Below are 18,280 nucleotides of genomic sequence, written 5' to 3'. Positions count from 1 at the left end.
ATCGAGGTTACAGTGTGTGTGTGTGTTTGTGGCCGTCATCAGTTTTAATGGATCTTCTGCTGTAATTCAGCCGAAAATCGGCACCAGCCGGGAGACAGCATATGCTTACTGTTCGAAACTAAATTATACGGCTCACGTGAACCGAAAATTACAGGCCAATGAGCATGGCTAACTGTTTCTCGGACTGCAATAATAAATGCGTTGGATGTGTTGAAAATGCGATGCAGTTAAACGCTTAACCGTCAAAAGTTTATTATTATTTAGAATGAACGGCCCCCAAATAAAATGTATTATCCCCAAACATTCTTTTTTTATTTATTTCTTTTCTTCGTTCTTCTTTTTTCAGATTCAACTTTCGTTCCGAAGGTAAGATCACGTTCAATCAGAAGAGGAGAACATTTCAAATTTGGCTCGATCCACTCTCTCACTAATAATAGCTCTAAACAGACATCTCACAACCTCGTAGTGGTCATTAGGAATTACCTTTTGAGTTAGCTTGAGTAATTAGACAACCACAAAATGCAAACAGATGAGCTAAAGTTGATTGGGATGGCAGACGACGAGGTGCCCCGAATAGACACTAATCACTCGATATAATGAAGCCTAATTGAGAATTCTCTCCATTCGGATTGTACGTACTTCCATCTCCTTTCCGTGTGATTAACAATTAATCATATTCAGCTAATGAATGATTGACGACCGCATTGTGCTCTTATTGAGCTTATGCAATCCATAGGACGTATTGCAAAAGGGCAGTCGAAGTAGGATGTTACTGTTTGAACTCACGTATGATCTGTTATGAAGTACCTATTCTAGTAAATGTGTTTTTTTTTTCGTTTTGTGATAAGAGCTTTGATAGCGTTGTTGTTTTGGTCCATCGTTTATTCCTGTTTCACACAATAGTCTGTGGTCTTTTTCTGAATGTAAATCATGAAAAAAAACCTCACCGACGAACGGCCACAAGTCATGAAAAAGTCTGCTCATATTAGGACTAGCTCAGCGATAGATCGGAAAATGGTCACACCATTAAATTCAGTCTGATTGATTTTTACCTTTCTCTATAAAAAAAAAACATATAGAATTGATGAAAAACTGATTTTCGATCAAAGCCCCGGAGACCCTTAGTGCTATATGCCATTCGATTTAGCTCGACAAGATTGGCCTATGTGTGAGTGTATATACTTGTGTTCCAGCGCCGCTTTTGGGTCTTAACGGGCCCGGGGGCAAGATTTATTTGTGTGCCCGTAACAAACTGAATGACCTTCTTTTTTATGCTCGGTGGGTTCCGCGAAGGGCCTCCCAAGCTGTAGGCCCGGGGCACTTACCCCCATTGTCCCTCTGTAAAAGCGGCCCTGGTGTGTTCTGCTTTAAATGTTTTTTTATCTGCTCAATATTGTTGAAAATGGCGAAACTGATTCCAACAATCTTAGGCTCATTTAAAAGATAATATTGAATCAACTATCAAAATCGAAGATCACATAGCGATCACCCCCGGTTTCACAGGTATAATGGTTTAAATGACGTAACCGACAAACCGCGTTAGTTTTCACAACGGGTTTCGATAAAGTTAAGCTTATTCAAAAGCAACTATAAGCTGCTTGATTACGTTCCGATGTGTTATGGCGAAAATTTTCGATTCGGTTTCGGTTTTTTATTCGTTAAATTTTTTCGGTGAAGCAAGATCCGATTTTAAAATTTTTACACGCATTTGAAAATTACTATTGAGTTAATTGATAAATTCTCACAGCTCAAGGCTAATGGCAAACACTTTCGGTAATCGTATAAGAGACGTCATTGACAAGTCGCAATTTCTCTATCCATTAGGCGGGTGACCCAAAGAGTTCAACATAAATTGTGTCAAATGGATCCCTTTTTTTGAGTGTTTTTCATTGAAGTTTCTCTTCATGAATAGCTCCCTCTTTGGCAATCATCTACTGGTAACTGAACATTTAGGGGTTTTTGTTTTGTGCAAAAAAGCACATATTTTGTTTCAAATTTCTTTGCGTTTCGCCTTCGGCTCGTCAGTGCTTAAAGCAGTTCAAGTAGAACTGCCATCACCGCCTAGCAGTCCAACTTACTGGTAACTGTTTGGTTTGTGAGCAGTGTTACTGTTACTTCTGTGTACGATATTCAAGCTAACTTTTTTTTCAGCTGCAGAACATGTTTTGTGATTGTTTTCGCCTTTCTCATATAGAAAGGCTATGTAATCGCTGTGAAACCCGACTTTACAACCGAGTTCCGGAGGTCCAAGTGTCATATACCATTCGACTCAGTTCGTCAAGATTGCAAGATGTGTGTGTGTGTATGTTTGTGTGTATGTGACAAATAATGTTACTCAATTTCTTCAGAAATGGCTGAACCGGTTTTGACAAACTCAGATTCAAATGAACGGTCTTATGATCCCATAAACTGCTATTCAATTTGAACCCGAATTTCCGACCTCCGGTTTCGGAACTACAGGATGATATGCACCAAAAGAAGATTTTCATAAACTTAAATTCAAATAAAAGCTCTTATGGCATCATACAATTTTCTTGAATTTCACTTAGACCCGACTTCCGGTTACAGAATGGAAAAATGCGTGCTCAATTTTTTCGGTTATTTCTTAACCGATTTTTACAAATTAAGGTGCAAATAAAAGGTGTTGAAATTTTTCTAAAAGTTTAAAAAAAGTTGATCTAGATTTGACTTCCGGTTCCAGTATTACAGTGCGAGTAGAGAAAATTTTCAATTTCATGTGTATTTTTTCACAAGTGATGGCGAAACGAGGTGCACATTTTTATAAAACTTACTGCTAAATTCATCAAATTGGCAGATCTTGTTAGTTAGTGAATGTATAAAACTACTTTGGGACTAGTGGTCCCCGATTTCCGTTCCCGAAAACACCGATAATAGTGAAGAAAGACTCCAAAAGCCGATTTCTCAGCAACGGTTAAGCCGATTTTTACGAATCATGATACAAATTCAAGCTCTCGTTGTGTTGAGTTATACTGTGCAATTTCGTCCAGATCCGACTTTCGGTTCCGAAATTATAGGGTGTTAAGTGTCAAAACATTTAAATCGTCATTTGAAAAGACGATGCAAAACTGGTACGCGCGGGTACGTGCGGATTTGCTCCGTTCGCAGCGTGCTTTGTTCGATTTAGTATAGCGTGCAGGGTTGCCACATTTAAATCTATATTCTTCAGGTGAATAAATATGTAAATTTGTAAATCTTTTATTCAATTTGTACCTACTGGTTAGTGTTAGTACAAAATCATGATAACGATGCTTTTCTACAAAAGTACATTGGCCCAGAGTTCTAAGTATTCTATATCATTCGACATAGTTTATCGAGCTGAGCAATGGATGTGTGTGTGTACTGGTTCCAAGTTTCCGGTTCCAGAAGTACCGGAAATAGTGGTTAAAAACTCTAAAACTAGACTCACTCAATTTTCTCAGAGATGATTTGATCGATTTTCACAAACCGGCTTCAATAAAAGTTCCTATAGTCTCATAGGCTGTTGTTCAATTTCATCCGGGTCGGACATCCGGTTCCAGAACTGTAGGGTAAAGTGTGTTTAATCATTTAGTGCGACGATGCAAAATAAAGAAAAAATCTTATTAACTTGTTTACAAATCGATAAGGTTATGTAAGTGCATACCCAATGGAAGTTTCTTATTTTATTCAAGATTAAAACAAAATGATTGAGTCTTCTAGTGCTATTTTTGGAAATATAAGTAATATGAGATATAACAGCTATGAAAATTCATTTCCCAAAAATCTTCTGTTCGAGAATCATATCAGATATATTCAATGTGCGAACTTTTTTCTTGAATCTCATTGAGAAGAATGTTCGCTAGTGAACTTTTCACAACTGATTTTTTGCCATGTGAAATCAGTTTGAGTGAGAATTGCTTTTGCAAAAACAAACAGTATAGACCTTTCTCCTTTGTGATAAATTTTATTTTGTTGATAATTTCATAAACTATTTCTAGTTTTTTTGTATCATTATATCATTTCCATCAAAATTTAGCTATTGAATGAACTAATGGACGCAGCTGGAAACACAATTGAGGTCTAAAACATACAAATTATTCAGAAGGCTTGCTCCATCTTGGAGGTTCAATTCATAGGGTACTCGTCTTATTAGTCAGTTCTAGAGATGCAATGTTTCTGTACGACATCGTACACATTATATGACAGACATTTTGGGCTCCAGAGATATGATTGTAGAAGTGACGTAACCGACAAACCACACTTTTTTATTTTGGGAACGTGCCATTTGAGCCAATTTGTTCTAGGCTCATTTGAAACCTTCATTTCTATCTTCTACTAAGTTCGAGAGCCAAATGGCTGACACTTCTGATTCCGGAGATATAATCGTATAATTGAAGTGGTCTTTTGTTAAGAAAGTGGCCAATGGTCAAGATAAAGTGTAATGGAGGATACTTTTGGTTTCGGTTTCCGAATATACGACGTAAGCGTTGATGCATGTATTTGGCAGCTAGCCGAATCAATCTGAATGATTTTTTGCAAAAAATAGCCCGAGTTCATGTTCACACTATTCCAATGAAAATAATAGTAGATAAAAATGGTCGTTTGAATAAAGTTTCATTGGAGTTGACGTCTCAAATATATTAACAGTTCGGCTGAAAAGTTCGTATCGTTTAATAGAAACACACATTTTTTTGCCAAAATTCGTTTTTATTATTCAACATTGCCATCAGAGGCGATACAGCGATTATAGCGATCTTCCAACTTTTCGATACCATTTTGTAGTACGATTTGTCCTTTGCCTCAAAATAGGCCTCAGTTTCAGCGATTACCTCTTCATTGCTTCTAAATTTTTTACCAGCGACTCAGCTGACTGTCGATTGGACTCCGGAGTGAAGTGATGGAGCCATGTTTCGTCCATTGTTATATATCGACGAAAAAAATCGGTTTTATTTCGATATAACAGCTCCAAACACTGCTCAGAATCATCAATTCGTTGTTGTTTTTGATCGATTGTGAGCTCACGCGGCACCCATTTTGCACAAAGCTTTCTCATATCCAAATATTCGTGAATAATATGTCCAACACGTTCCTTTGATATCTTCAGGGTGTCAGCTATCTCGATCAACTTCACTTTACGGTAATTGAAAATCAGTTTGTGGATTTTTTTCACGTTTTTATTGGTAACAGCCTCTTTTGGACGTCCACTGCGTCTTCGGTGCTCATATGACCAGTACGAAATTTTGCAAACCACTTACGAATTGTTGCTTCGCCCGGTGCAGAGTCTGGATAACACTCATCAAGCCATTTTTTGGAATCGGCGGCACTTTTTTTCATCAAAAAGTAGTGTTTCATCAACACACGAAATTCCTTTTTTTCCATTTTTTTCACAATAACAAAAATAGCTTCACTCAAAATGCAATATCTCACAAACTAATAATCAGACAGCTGTCTAGTCTAGTGGCGCCCTCTCATAGAAACGATACGAACTTTTCAGCCGATCTGTTATAAAGATTTTAAAATGGTTTCAGTATTTTAAACAGTTGATAATATTTGTTTGTAGAATTATTTTTAGGTATGTTAAAAAAGTCATTGTTTCTTAGTATTTAATATATATAAATGTGCAATTATATTTTTCTCATTTTTTTGAGTAGTATAAAATGTTGTTTTCTGTGAAACTTGAAAACAATAATTCAAGTTATCTAATATATGCAAAATTTTATAAATAATCTTTTTTTGGGGGAGAAAAGCGGATCATTTCGCCGAGTGCCATTTCACCGAAATTCGTTTCGCCGAATACTCAAAACTAGGTTTCTTTGCTTCAATTAGATCCGAACGAGCGGTAGCAAGCTTATAAAAATTGTTCCAATATTTCTGGATTATTTCAGAAGTACGATTATAGGTCAACAAAACGGGAGTAAACACAATCATTTTTTATTTGTCTTTTTTTTAGATCAATTCCAATCACGGTATTAGGACTAATTAGGAATGCGGCTAAATGACTCTTTCGGCGAAATGGCTTTCGGAAAAATGACTCTTTCGGAGAAATGACTTTCGGCTTTGATGAACCTTTGAATTTTGAAATTTGATGAACCTTCAATTATATAATAAATGCAAAATTTCATAATTTTAGTACCATACAATTTTGCCTCTTGTTGTTAGGAGGAGTTCTTATCGATTATCGTATGAAAATTACAGGTCTGTTAGTTTTAGACATATTCTGTTTAATTAGGTTCGTTTAGTTTTAGATATATTTTGTATAATGAGAATCGTTTTCGTAATATTAAATGTTGGCCTTTGAGTTATTAAAATGAAAGATAATGCTATATTTCCCAGTACACCTTGATATCACCTCATAGTCGGACAATTATGTTACAAAAATAAACCATTCCATAAACTGAACGTTTCAAATGCCATACTGAAAGGTACTTTTTAAGTACTCGGAATCAATTATATTGAAAATTGTGTCCAATTTTGCTTCCCAAAATCGCTCTAGCATGCTTCGCTCAATACTCCAACTATCGGGACGTGCCGGAAAAGTCGCTTCCACAAAAGTATCGATAATCTATAGAGTAATTTGTAGCTTTTAGAATTATGCAAAAAATGAACTTCTTTGCTAGGTCAATTTTAACATAAAACTCTGTATAACTTATATTTAAAAGAAACAAACTTGTTCTGGCTGACAGGGGACCTATCCTTCGAGACGAGTTTGACCAAATCGGTCCATCCAACTCTCAGATTTTCACTTCCTTTTTTGGACACGCACACACACACACATACATACATACACATGCATACACATACGGACATTTTCTCAGTTCGTCGTTCCTGCTGAACATAGATGGAAATATTTTGTAAATTTGTATTTTTTTCGTGCCCATATTTGGGGTAAAAAATAAAATTGAAAGTCTCTTTTAAAATTTGTTATATTTTAATATATTTTGAAAGCGAATGAACTAAACGTTCATTAAAAAGTACTGATTCATGCATTGAAAAATCAATTCATTCTAATTTAGTTTTAGAACGATGACGGATTTCAATCAAATTATCGATTCAACTGATGTCTATTTTATAATATCATCGATATACATATTGTGTAAATTTCATTATTTTTCTGTGTATTTCGGGATTACTTAGGCGAATTTTATGAATTTTGACAGAAATTTATTTTAGAGCTTCGAATAATAAGTTTGTAATGAAAACTTGATAGTTTTGTCCGGAGTAGCAAATCGCTTGCTAAATTAAATATATTCTCTCGTACCTGCCAGCAGAAGCGAATTTCTGCTGGATCAAAGCAAAAGTTGTAATTGTTGTAATGATCGTTAGTCTCATTAAGAAGTTTTTTTGCAATCCTTTCGAACAATCCGCACTCGAAAACAGAAGGGAACGCATGTGACAGATTCAGCAAGAATCAGTGTGTTCAAAATCGTCCATCCCAGATTTTAAATATTATTAGAGGCCCCAATTACCGGTATCATTTGTTTGAAACCAAAGAGTGTATCAATTGTACTGCTTGTAGAATTCGGTAAATTCCACACAGATGTCAAACATTCGATTATAGACTTAGCAGTACAAATTTAAAATTTTCAAATCCAATGCAATGAATTTCGAGCACATTTGGAATTGTCGCCATTGCTACATCCGGTTAAAATTCATTCGGCCAAATTCTAAAATAAGTTACACTAAAGCCATGCAAAAAAACTTGACAAAACTAGTCACGATGCCATCATCATACATGGTACCGAAATTTGGATGAATGAAACTTCGCACGTTTCTCTTCCCCGAACAGAATCCAACTGCCAACCCCCGAATCCTAAAAAAAAGCTAGCTCAGAGCTCGTTAGGTTGGCTACAACCAATTGCACACATACCACATACCACCGCACCGTACATACGAGCGCGAGCTCCGAAAAGTGATAAATCATCCTAAATAATAATAACGATAATTCTCATCGTTTTGTTGATCGTTAGGAAATAAAATTGTAACTTCTCGCCATTCACTCGCCCTTTTTCTGGTGCCGCTCGTCTGAAAGTCCGTCCGAACCCGACGCAAAACATCATCGTCGTGAAGATAAAAACCGGAAAGAAATTGGATGAATATAAGCGAAATTGAGATGCTATCGGAGCACATTGTTTCCCTCTTCCATTCCCCTGGTCGGAAAACGACGGCTGAATCCAAATTTTCTCCCGCTGCTTCGGGGTTTTCCTCCCGGTGCGGAACAATTATGATCCACAATCAGTGAATTAGCAATTTGGTTCGTTTTTCCAGTACTACTTCCACCCCAGATAATGATGTGTGAACAAAACTGTATCCGGACACGCGTGAAGAGCACTCAACTAGCAGATCATTGTCGCTTCCTGCTCCAGTCTACTGATCTCCCACGGAGACGGTGCTGGCTGGTCCATATCTGACAGACCGTAATGATGACTAAACATAATTACCGGCCAGCGACGCTCCTGAAGGTAACGAGGCAAAACGTTTAAAAGTTTTCACAAAACTTCAAATCATCGTTGCTCATAACACGCGCAACGCTGATGACTATTGGGTGTGAGTCATCGCCACCGACGGCAGCTCGACCCGTCCGCCCATTCGGCGACGGACGGTTGCTCGTTATCCACCACCAGCCGACCCCCGGGATCCGACCCGGCCCCGGCCGGTTCGATGCCATCCAATTAGGAAAATGATTGGTCATGATTCGTGCGTTTCTAGGACCGCCTCCGTTCAGCTGTCCCGGAGCGAGTCGCTTGCAGTGTCCTGAAATTGTGAGCTGATTAGAAATAGAACTGGCCTCGTCCGGACCGAGTAGAGAGGTTGCTGGAAGTAGACTTACCTGCCTCGTCACACACACATACACACATCTACACACACGGAAGTAGTTCACATTGTTTTAGTTATTATTGTTTGTTTGCTTGGATGCAGAGAATTGCTCAAGCTCTTAGTTAGACTCCACAGTGTTTTACTTCAGGGATACTCCGTTGATTTGATCGAAAAATTGTAAGCTAAAATTTTATTGTCCAAATCAAATACTTTCAAACACGAATATAATCTAATGTAATAATTTTAAATGATATAATAAAATCGTTCTAACTAATTCACTTGATGTTACAATAAAAACTGGTATAATTTGAGACACCAGTTCATAACTTTCCATCACGACAACGCTCGGCCACATTTTGTGACATTCGATGAGGCTTCGATCTATAGTCGGGTTTTCCAGCAATTCTAAAAATTTTCTTAACAGAAAAGTCAAATATACATGTAATAGAGGTTATCAATACTTGCATGTTTATGGTAGGAAATAGAAAAGAGAAAAAGCTCAAATTTAAAATTCAAATCCATCGAACATGTACTACTTTCGATTATCTGATCGTTTGTGAATTTTGGGATTTAATATTTTTATATCCATTTTACCGCAAATCAATTTTGTATCTTGTTATTTTGTTCATCATCAGTAGAAATATCGAACAATCTTTCATAAAAGTATGTTAAAAATTGTATAAACATGTGACAATCTTAAATGTGCAAAAATCATAAAGAGTTTTCATTCAATTCAAAGACCTGTTGTGTAATGATCCAGGATTTTGTTTCAGAAGGGGCCCACAGATGAAAAACAAAATATCTGATCTTCGTTATGTATCAAGTTCAAGGCGTGTCTTTAATACCTTTTGTTTCTTGCAAGTGGGAGTGTAGCTCTAAAACTGTAAAACAAATAGAAAGAACTTCCGAATTCGCTTAGAATGTAGTTTGTAATTTAAGTAAATTTTGAATGATTATATGGGGGATTGAAGTTCTATGTGTTGAGGAAAAGAGACCGGTTTTCACATTTCTTCAACTTTCTGTTCTGGAATTACAGAGTGACGAGTTTTAAGGATCAAGAGTAAACCAAGTTAACTTGTGTTGGTAATTTGTGTATTACGTACATTTTATTTGGTACGTATGCCATAGATCTGTGTATTCATATATGCAGTGCCGAGTTTATCAAAGTGGATTGCACGATTGAGATTCAAACAATCTTTTTTGACAATAATTCATTCTCAAATGAATGTTAAGCCTGACATCTTGGATGAAATATCAGTTTTGATCAAATTTTCACCAACGTTTGAAGGAAAATTGCTCACATTTTATGAATATAGATTATAATTCCCTAATAAAAAAGTTAGCAACACTGCTTCAATGCATTTGTATTAGATTGCGCTACACAAAATAAATAAAAGTAAATATTTTCTGTTACAAAAGCAGTTTGCTTAAAAAATAAATAGTTTTACGACAATATTCCATATCCATTGCCTTTCGCGTGTTAAATTCAAGGTTCCTTTTTTGTCGGATTACTAAAAGAAGGTACGTAAATCTTCATATCGCAATAATTTCTGCAAGAGAAAATCCATATAGGAATGTGTTTGTTGATAATCAAATGTGTCAGTGGAAGTAAACTGAAACCGAAATTATTTTTTTCGAGCCGAAGGTAAACGTTTTAAGGTTTTAAGGTAAACGGAAGAGTTTTAGACTAAGATTTTCGCTTTCCTTGAATTGTAATTTTAAGCAGTATGAACCGATTGGTTTATTTTTCAACCATATGAAAAACTTATTGAGTAAAATCAGAAAAAGAAGCGCCGGAATTTGTTTTTACGCACACATTGTTGGCATTACTCATACGCTTGCAAAGAGTCTTGCTCCTTAAGGCTTTCAACTTCAAGAATGTAAGACGATGCTAAAAGAAGCAAATATTTTTAAACTATTTAACTTTTTTAGTATGGTTGATTATTTGTATAACAAATTTTAATCAAATATAGCAGTTTCGGAAGCACCAGAAAAACGCGGTCAAAAATTTCACATCGATTTCTCAGAGATGGCTGAACTAATTTTAATAAGCTTATATTCAAATAAAGACTCCCAGTCCTAGTCTCATATGATGCTATTTAATTTCCCAGAGATCCAACTTCCTGGTCTGTAAATACAGGGGGACTATTGAAAATTTCAATTCATCATCAGAAGTGACGATTAACAACAGAAAAATTCTCTTAGGAGCGGTCTAGTACTCCAAAATTGAGCTTACAGAGATTCCCCTGAGATGATTAGGGCGATCTCATAAATGAATTCAAATGAAAGGTCTTCAGGTTTCAAAAATTTCTATACTGTTTCAACAGAATCCGACTTCCAACCCCGGAACAGGTTAATGAGTGCTCCAAATTCTGAAATATGATATATGTTTATGTTTCCTCATTTTCTTCGATTAAAGTTAGAGTATATGTAACTACACATTCATTCAATTAAAAAAAATGTTTACTATTGATTTTTTTTAATAAAATTTTTTTATTCAGGCCAATTCACGTACAAGCTTTACGTGGCCGATTGAGCCATGGTAAGATAAAATAATTTTTTTACCGTTGGATCTCGTTGTCGCCCTTTTTCTAGGGGGAGAGGAGCTTCCATTTTTATCTTGTATTGATTGAGGGGCACTTTGTTCGTGGCTCGTCTCGTCTTCCATTGCCGAATCGGTGGTATCGTTGTTGGCTTCCGTTTTTTCTTCGTTTCCCTTGTAATTCACAGTCTTGGGTTCGTTGTTAGTTGCTGTAGATGCGCCTCGTTGTGCATTAATTACAGTTGCTGGTTGGTTTGATTGTGCAACAGGAGTACTGCGCTCACTAGTTTCCGTTTTTGGGCGGCTGTCCTTGTTTTTGTTTGAAGATGTCCTTTTCGCAGTTTCAGTGCAAGGTTTGCCGTAGTGTGCAAGTTGTTCACAAAACTGACATGTAACCAGATGATTTTCATACGTAATCAGCGTTTTACTACTTTGCAGCGCTAGAAATCAATACAAATTGAATTTGGTCTTGTAGGCCAAGTTTCAGGCTTTGCTAAATCGTATTTGCCCATTTCGTATACTCTATTGTTCACTGCACTGTATTGTGTTTGTTTCTATCGTTTCGACCGTAAGCTATTTTCGACTGTGTCGGATGAGATGCGAGCGTGAACTGACTATTGAATTGGTAATAACGAATATTCATGGGATTGTTATGACCGCATGGTATGAAATGAATGGATCTTCGAAGACTAGTCCGCTCTACGTTCTCTAATAGAATAATAAACTAATAAAATCGGTAAAGATTTCAAGGTTCCATATTGCTTGAAAGTGTTATCCTTTCCCTTAGGGTCTGAGGCCAGTGTGTTTTTGGGTGATTAAGAAGGCTATTTTCACGCTTCAAATCTGATTTTCTCAGAAACGGTGACGAATATCAAAAACCCAACTGACAATCTCTTAGAAAATGATTTTAGATTATTCTGTGAAAATTTCAGAATGATCCATTGACTTTAGCGGTCGGGAAAGTTTGTTTTTTTCTGAAGGAAGAATTGCATAGCTGAAAACGCCGTCTTTCAACTTGTTCATTGAATATCTCGCCTTCAACAGGCATGGATCAAAAATTCTTCCCTGACAATGTCTAGATAATATAGTTTCGAAGCGATTGGTGCATAAAAACATAGGTGTTGTCGCGATAAAAATAAAGTGAATGTTATTTTTGTGAAGGTAAGTCGATTTTTATGTACGCACCATTATTTTTGCTCCAGTTTCCTGGTAACGGAACGAAAAATGAGAAAGAAATAAAATCGGCTCAGCAAGACTGCCAAACAAGCGATAGCTTTATTGGATGCAGACACATTTTATGCAAACTTGAAACCGAAAATATCGAAACTTTTCTTGTCACCCGGCCCATCGAGAATGGTGTTGTACATATGCGAGAGAACAATGTAATACACAGAGCGAAACACATGGTTATACGCGACCTACTGGCCTCAGCACTTAAGGTGAAACGTAGTCTGAAAAAAGGCGCGCAAAATTTTAACCGCTTGAGTTGACCGAATCGTCGCACAAAGCATAACAAGAAAAACCTACACATAGGAACCAGCAATATTTTCAGTCATTGAGCGCAGTGGGCTTATCACTCGTTTTGTTGGCTTGTAAAAATGACTCATTGATTCGTAATGGATTTTTAAAACTTTCACACTTTGAATATCTCCTAATTCAATCGTTATTGTCAGTGATTACTATTACACTAGAACTATGAATCATGAGTAATTATGATTGACTAACATGAGGTTATATGCATATGTATTGACTAACTTGGTTTCCATGTATATGCCTGAGTTTAGTAGCAAGCATGGGTTCTCCCTTCTAAAGAACGATTGAAGACAAGAAAATATTCAAGTATTTTCGGTATCTTTGACAGTAGTACACCTAACCCTTCACGCCGTTGAGAGGAAAGTTGTGTAAAAGTATTCACTTAACACGCATGATAGAGCGCGGTCGAATTTCTTTATCGAATAAAACACTGTTAAAATAAATTACTGGACTGGAATTACTGCCAATATATTCAATTCTAATTGACTTTCATTGTCATCTTCGAATAAGTAGAAAGTGGTTTTATTGTTATTCTTCTTCGTGTGACTAGCTAAGTAATCATAATCGTAATATTTTTCGCTTACAATAAAATGCCACCGTACCCACCGTGCTTTTCTCACACCATGTCAATACGAAACAGCAGCGTGCAAGCAATAAAAAAAATGCGGTAAAGTTTATGTAAACTTTTTCAAATTTCGGTTGTTTTGGCTAAAGTTATATAATTTTGAGTTGCATTTTCAGATTCTTTGTGAAATTCTGCTACAAACACTACTTTTCAGTTCTAAAACCATCCCTTTGAAACGGAATAGTAACCGTTTATACATTTCAAAAACCAATTACGGCTCGGCAAAGCAAAATTTCAAAATTCTAAGAATACTTAGTTGTGATAAATTTAAATGCGAAAACTTTTTTTAAACGCGAAAAGCACATTCCACTACATTTCACCTTAAGGGCTGAGGCCAGTAGGTCGCGTAAAACCACGTGGCTCGCTGTGCGTTATACATTTCTCTCCTTGCTGCTTTCGAAAATGTGTAAAATGACTCTCGATGTGGCCAAGAAAGTTTTGATATTTGCGGTTACAAGTTTGACTACATCACATAAAATCCAATAAAGCTACCGCTTGTTTGGCAGCCTTGATGAGCCGATTTTATTTCTCTCTCATGTTTCGTCACGTTACCAGGATACAAGAGCAGAAATAATGGTGCCGCCATAGAAATGGACTTACCATTACAAAAATAACATTCACTTTATTTTTATCGCGACAACATATATGTTTTGAAGGCGAGATATTCAATAAACAAGTTGAAAGTTGCCGTTTTCATCTATGCAATTCTTCCTTCAGAAAAAAAGACTTTCCAGACCGCTAAAGTCAAACAATCATTCTGAAATTTTCACAGAATAATCTAAACTAATTTTCTAAGAGATTGTCAATTGTTTTTTTATATTTGTCACCGTTCCTGAGAAAATAAGATTTGAAGTGTGAAAATAGCCTTCTAAATCACCCTAAAATACACTGGCCTCAGCCCTTAATGTGCTCATTGCTAGAAACTGCAGTGTCAACTCATTTGGAACTGGCGGATCGGAAGTTTACAAAAAATTTTTCGGCTTCCGCTAAGAGATATCTCCTGTCAAATTCTTTTGGATCTGCCTCCGTATCCTGATCGATTCTTGATACCATGGAACGACCAAGAAAGGTTGCGTTTGTGACGAAAATTATCAATGACGAAATCGATTTTCCAAAGATCCTGTCTTTGGAGGTCCTACTAGGTTTGTTTGTAGCAACCAAATACTTCCTTCAAAGGTAGATGTAATTTTCTTCGGTGATGCATCGTTTACAAGTTCAGCTTTGACCAAATCCCAATTACACAATTTTTTTAAAATTGCGGCTGAGGCACTTGGTTTTAGATGGCTTGAAACTTGAAATTTTTGGAAAGTACAGTAGGTATAGACTTGATCAGTCAAGCAAGCGTAAAAATGTTTGTGTTTCAATTATCGCCATAATGAAAACTTGTATCAACGTTGAATCCTAGCAGCAGTACAGTTCCCCGAAGGTAAGTTTGTAAAAAAAATCCAATATCCATGCCGGTTGGCAATCGCATTATGTCATTTTCAAACGAACGCTAATTACAGCAGCAAACAAGTAACAAACCGCAATTATTTAATTTGTGATCATTGTACTACCGGTACCTAAGGAATAATCACCGTCAAATTGGTGTTTTCGGTGCGACGTCTTTGAAGCAGGGCTCAACTCGAGTGCGGCAGCGCAAGTTTCAATAACATTCCTGCTAAGCATTTCAACCCTGCTGGCAAGGCCTACTTCGAGAAGCTGACAGACTACCGATCAACACACGTCTTATGAGCCTACAATTTTCACCAATCTCGAGACCACTTGCTACTTGCGTCTCGCGTACCCCGAAAACCACTTGAAGAAAGCTTCAAGAGTCTTCCGTCTCCATTCGCTACCGAGCGGCTGACCAGCGCGAAACCGGAGTAGAAATCACCGCTCCTAGGCGTCTTTCCTATAGGCGAGCTAAGGTAAATACCTTTGGGGAGGAAAAAAGTGCAACTCACTGGCAGTGAATTCTACCTCCAGCCCATATCCGCTTACGGATAGAACCTTCGTGGCCGAACTGGGCCAAACTGCTCAGAGCTAGACTGCAGCCGGCCAAGCCTAGAGTGGCAGAGGTTGGCCGAGTTCCCGTAGCAGGGTGAGCCCACACTTTAATGCCTCCATGAGCGCCGCGCGTGAAAAGACTCCGGTACAGCCACGGTTTCTTTCTCTCTCTCTCTATCTCTCTGGTCTGCTTCTTGAGCCTCAAGTACGTGCTAGATGGCGTGTAAATATTTATCTTTCCCATATTATTTAGCACTTTTTTTCCTCTCTCCGTCTCCGGATGGTTGCGAGCTTCGCACTTACTCGTCTGGTGTCTATGTTACACGCCTAGGGTGAGGTACGTGCTTCAGGCCGTCGTGGAGTTCCTCTCCAACTCTCCTGATTGATGGGAAAGCCCCCCGTGCACTTGGGCGACTAGCTGCTACCTTTTGGATGACGAGTTGGTGTGGCTCCTTAATGAGGTAATCAATTGACTCTATCAACTTCATTAGAGCAGGTCTTTTGTGTTTTCGTTTTTTTTTTCTTCTGATTTTGGGAAGGCCTACTGCTGCTGCTCATGAACAAGGTGATTGAGAGCATTGTGATTGTGTACAAGTAAAGGAACAAAAAAAAAAATGAGCTCGTTGAGACTGTTGGAGTTTTTTTGGGGGGGGGATTTACGCCATTTATCTTACCCGGTCATCGGGAGGGGAACGTTGCTTGGAAACTCAAGGATACGCGATGTTATGATAGAGTGCTTTTCTTTTCGAACTTGTAATAGTTATCTTATCGTTATTTTAGTACAAATGTATGTCACAGCAGTGTCAACGCTAAAAGTTTTTTATTTATTTAGTTGATCTCGGATATGTCTACTGTAACCAGCAAATAATTCCATGATAACGAATACTCAATAATGTTTGTACAAAAATCAAAAATGACCGCAAAAATATCCTTTTGAATACGAGCATTAAGTGGAGAGATTGAAAAGACCGAATATAAATTTACCTTTTTGGTGGCTACCCGAAAATCATTTATTCTTAAGACTTATTCAAAACTAGAATTCTTTAGTTATTAAGGGGTTTTGGTGCCGCATAGGTACCGGTTTGTGCTAAGCACACATAATTTGCACGTTTTGTCTTCGGCTTATCAGTGCATTAGCAGTTTATGTTGAACTGCCAACGCCACCTGACGGTTCATCAAAAAAACTGAAAACTTTGACATAAACCTTCGTATAACTTCAAAAGTATGCAACCAATCTCAAAACCTTCAATAGCGTTCACCCACACACGGAAATTTATTCTGTTCATCGATTAAATATTATTTGTACTGTCACGTTTCCAAATGTTAATAAAATGGTTTATTGTTAGTAGGGATAGTCAAATAAAAATGTTTAAAAATTGTTAGATCATATGTTAATTGTAGAGCTAGGATTAGTAGGGTTAAATAAATAAAAACACACAATTGTCAAAACACTAAAACAACACAGTGGGTGCAAATGAACACCGAAGCGTATAACAGAAAATGAAAGGGGGCGGAAAGCTGTTCTACGGCTGATGAAGTACGATTGCGCGGCACACTAATTGTTCGCGCCTGGAAGGAGGTGAAAACAACCGCCAGAAATCAGTGACTAGGAAGGAGAAGAGCAATCGAACCCAGAGTAAAGGTTCAGAATTAATCAGGCGTTCGTGTGCTGAGGTTCAGTAGAGCCGAATTGTTGTGTTTTATCTAATTTGTGAGGTGTGATAATAATTCGTACAGGTAATTGTATAGAACTGACGTAAACTGAACAGAAGCCAACTGTGCCAGTCCGGGTAAAACTAATACCCGTTTTACATACACCCTGACAGGACCTTTTGGTATATTAATGCCCCTGGATGCTCACTACGTCTAACCCGTCAAAGACCAGCGATTGTTCTCTGGCCTTGGGCCATAACCGCAAAGGTGGACATACCCCTCTCGGCACGGTCACTCCGGTATCGTCCTGGGCCTGTCGATCTCCGTCAAAGAGGGAAGACGCCAGTACTAGCCGTAACATTCAACCTAGAACCCACAAATTTCGACCAATCGAGATTCTACGCGAGCCATAGTTCCCGTAAAACCGCACCGTCTGTAGCAGCCACGCGAGCGCTCGCCGGACCATCCCGATTCGCCTAACAACAGGTACGTAGCAGGAAAACCACCCAGCACTCACATACACTCACACTTACAGATATGAAAAAAATAAAGTAAATCCAATAAATCCGTTTTATTAGTCCAAATACATTTCATTTTTTATTCACAACCCATATTCAGACAGGTGACAGAGTACTACTAGTACATAAGTTGTTCGCGAAGCCCCTTCGAGTACCCAGTAGTAAGCCGACCCTGAGACCCAGCTCGAGGGGTCTCTTGCTATTGAGCTTTTCCGGGATACACAGTAGAATAGTTACAGAATGCATCTCGACGTCTCTACTCCGCCCATTCATATAATTGTTTTGCAGTTGTGATTGGGTATTCATGTAGTTTAGCCAAGCTTTCACGCCGTGCCATTCGCTTTAAATTACCCCCGAGTGCATCACATGGTCCTTAACCATGAGAAGTTGCAGAAAATGCCACTCAGCACCAATGTTACACATTTATTCAGATTTACAGAGACTTAAGCCTATTAATTGCATGTTGTATCACGAGTATAGACTGTATCAGGAATCAGAACAAATTGGCTCAAATGGCACGTTTCCCTTGATATTTGGAGATTTGTGCCTATCCGACTTCCGGGTCCGGAAATATATGGTCAAGTGTGCTGAAAATTTTATACCATCACTGAAAAGGGCGAAAAACCG

The 18,280-nt window shown here is 37.7% G+C and overlaps 1 protein-coding gene across 2 annotated transcripts in view; it reads left to right on the top strand.

Annotated features, from left to right (window-relative positions):
- Nucleotides 1-18,280, top strand: part of LOC131431138 (LIM domain transcription factor LMO4) — a 726,034-nt gene that overhangs the window by 248,564 nt on the left and 459,190 nt on the right. For both annotated transcript variants that reach the window (XM_058596655.1, XM_058596660.1), the window contains exon 3: nt 347-366. The gene's annotated coding sequence lies outside the window, so the exon portion shown is untranslated. The remainder of the gene's footprint in view (nt 1-346; nt 367-18,280) is intronic.

This window comes from Malaya genurostris, chromosome 2, assembly GCF_030247185.1.
Source record: "Malaya genurostris strain Urasoe2022 chromosome 2, Malgen_1.1, whole genome shotgun sequence".
NCBI lineage: Eukaryota > Metazoa > Arthropoda > Insecta > Diptera > Culicidae > Malaya > Malaya genurostris.
This window is presented reverse-complemented; position numbering and strand designations above follow the sequence as displayed.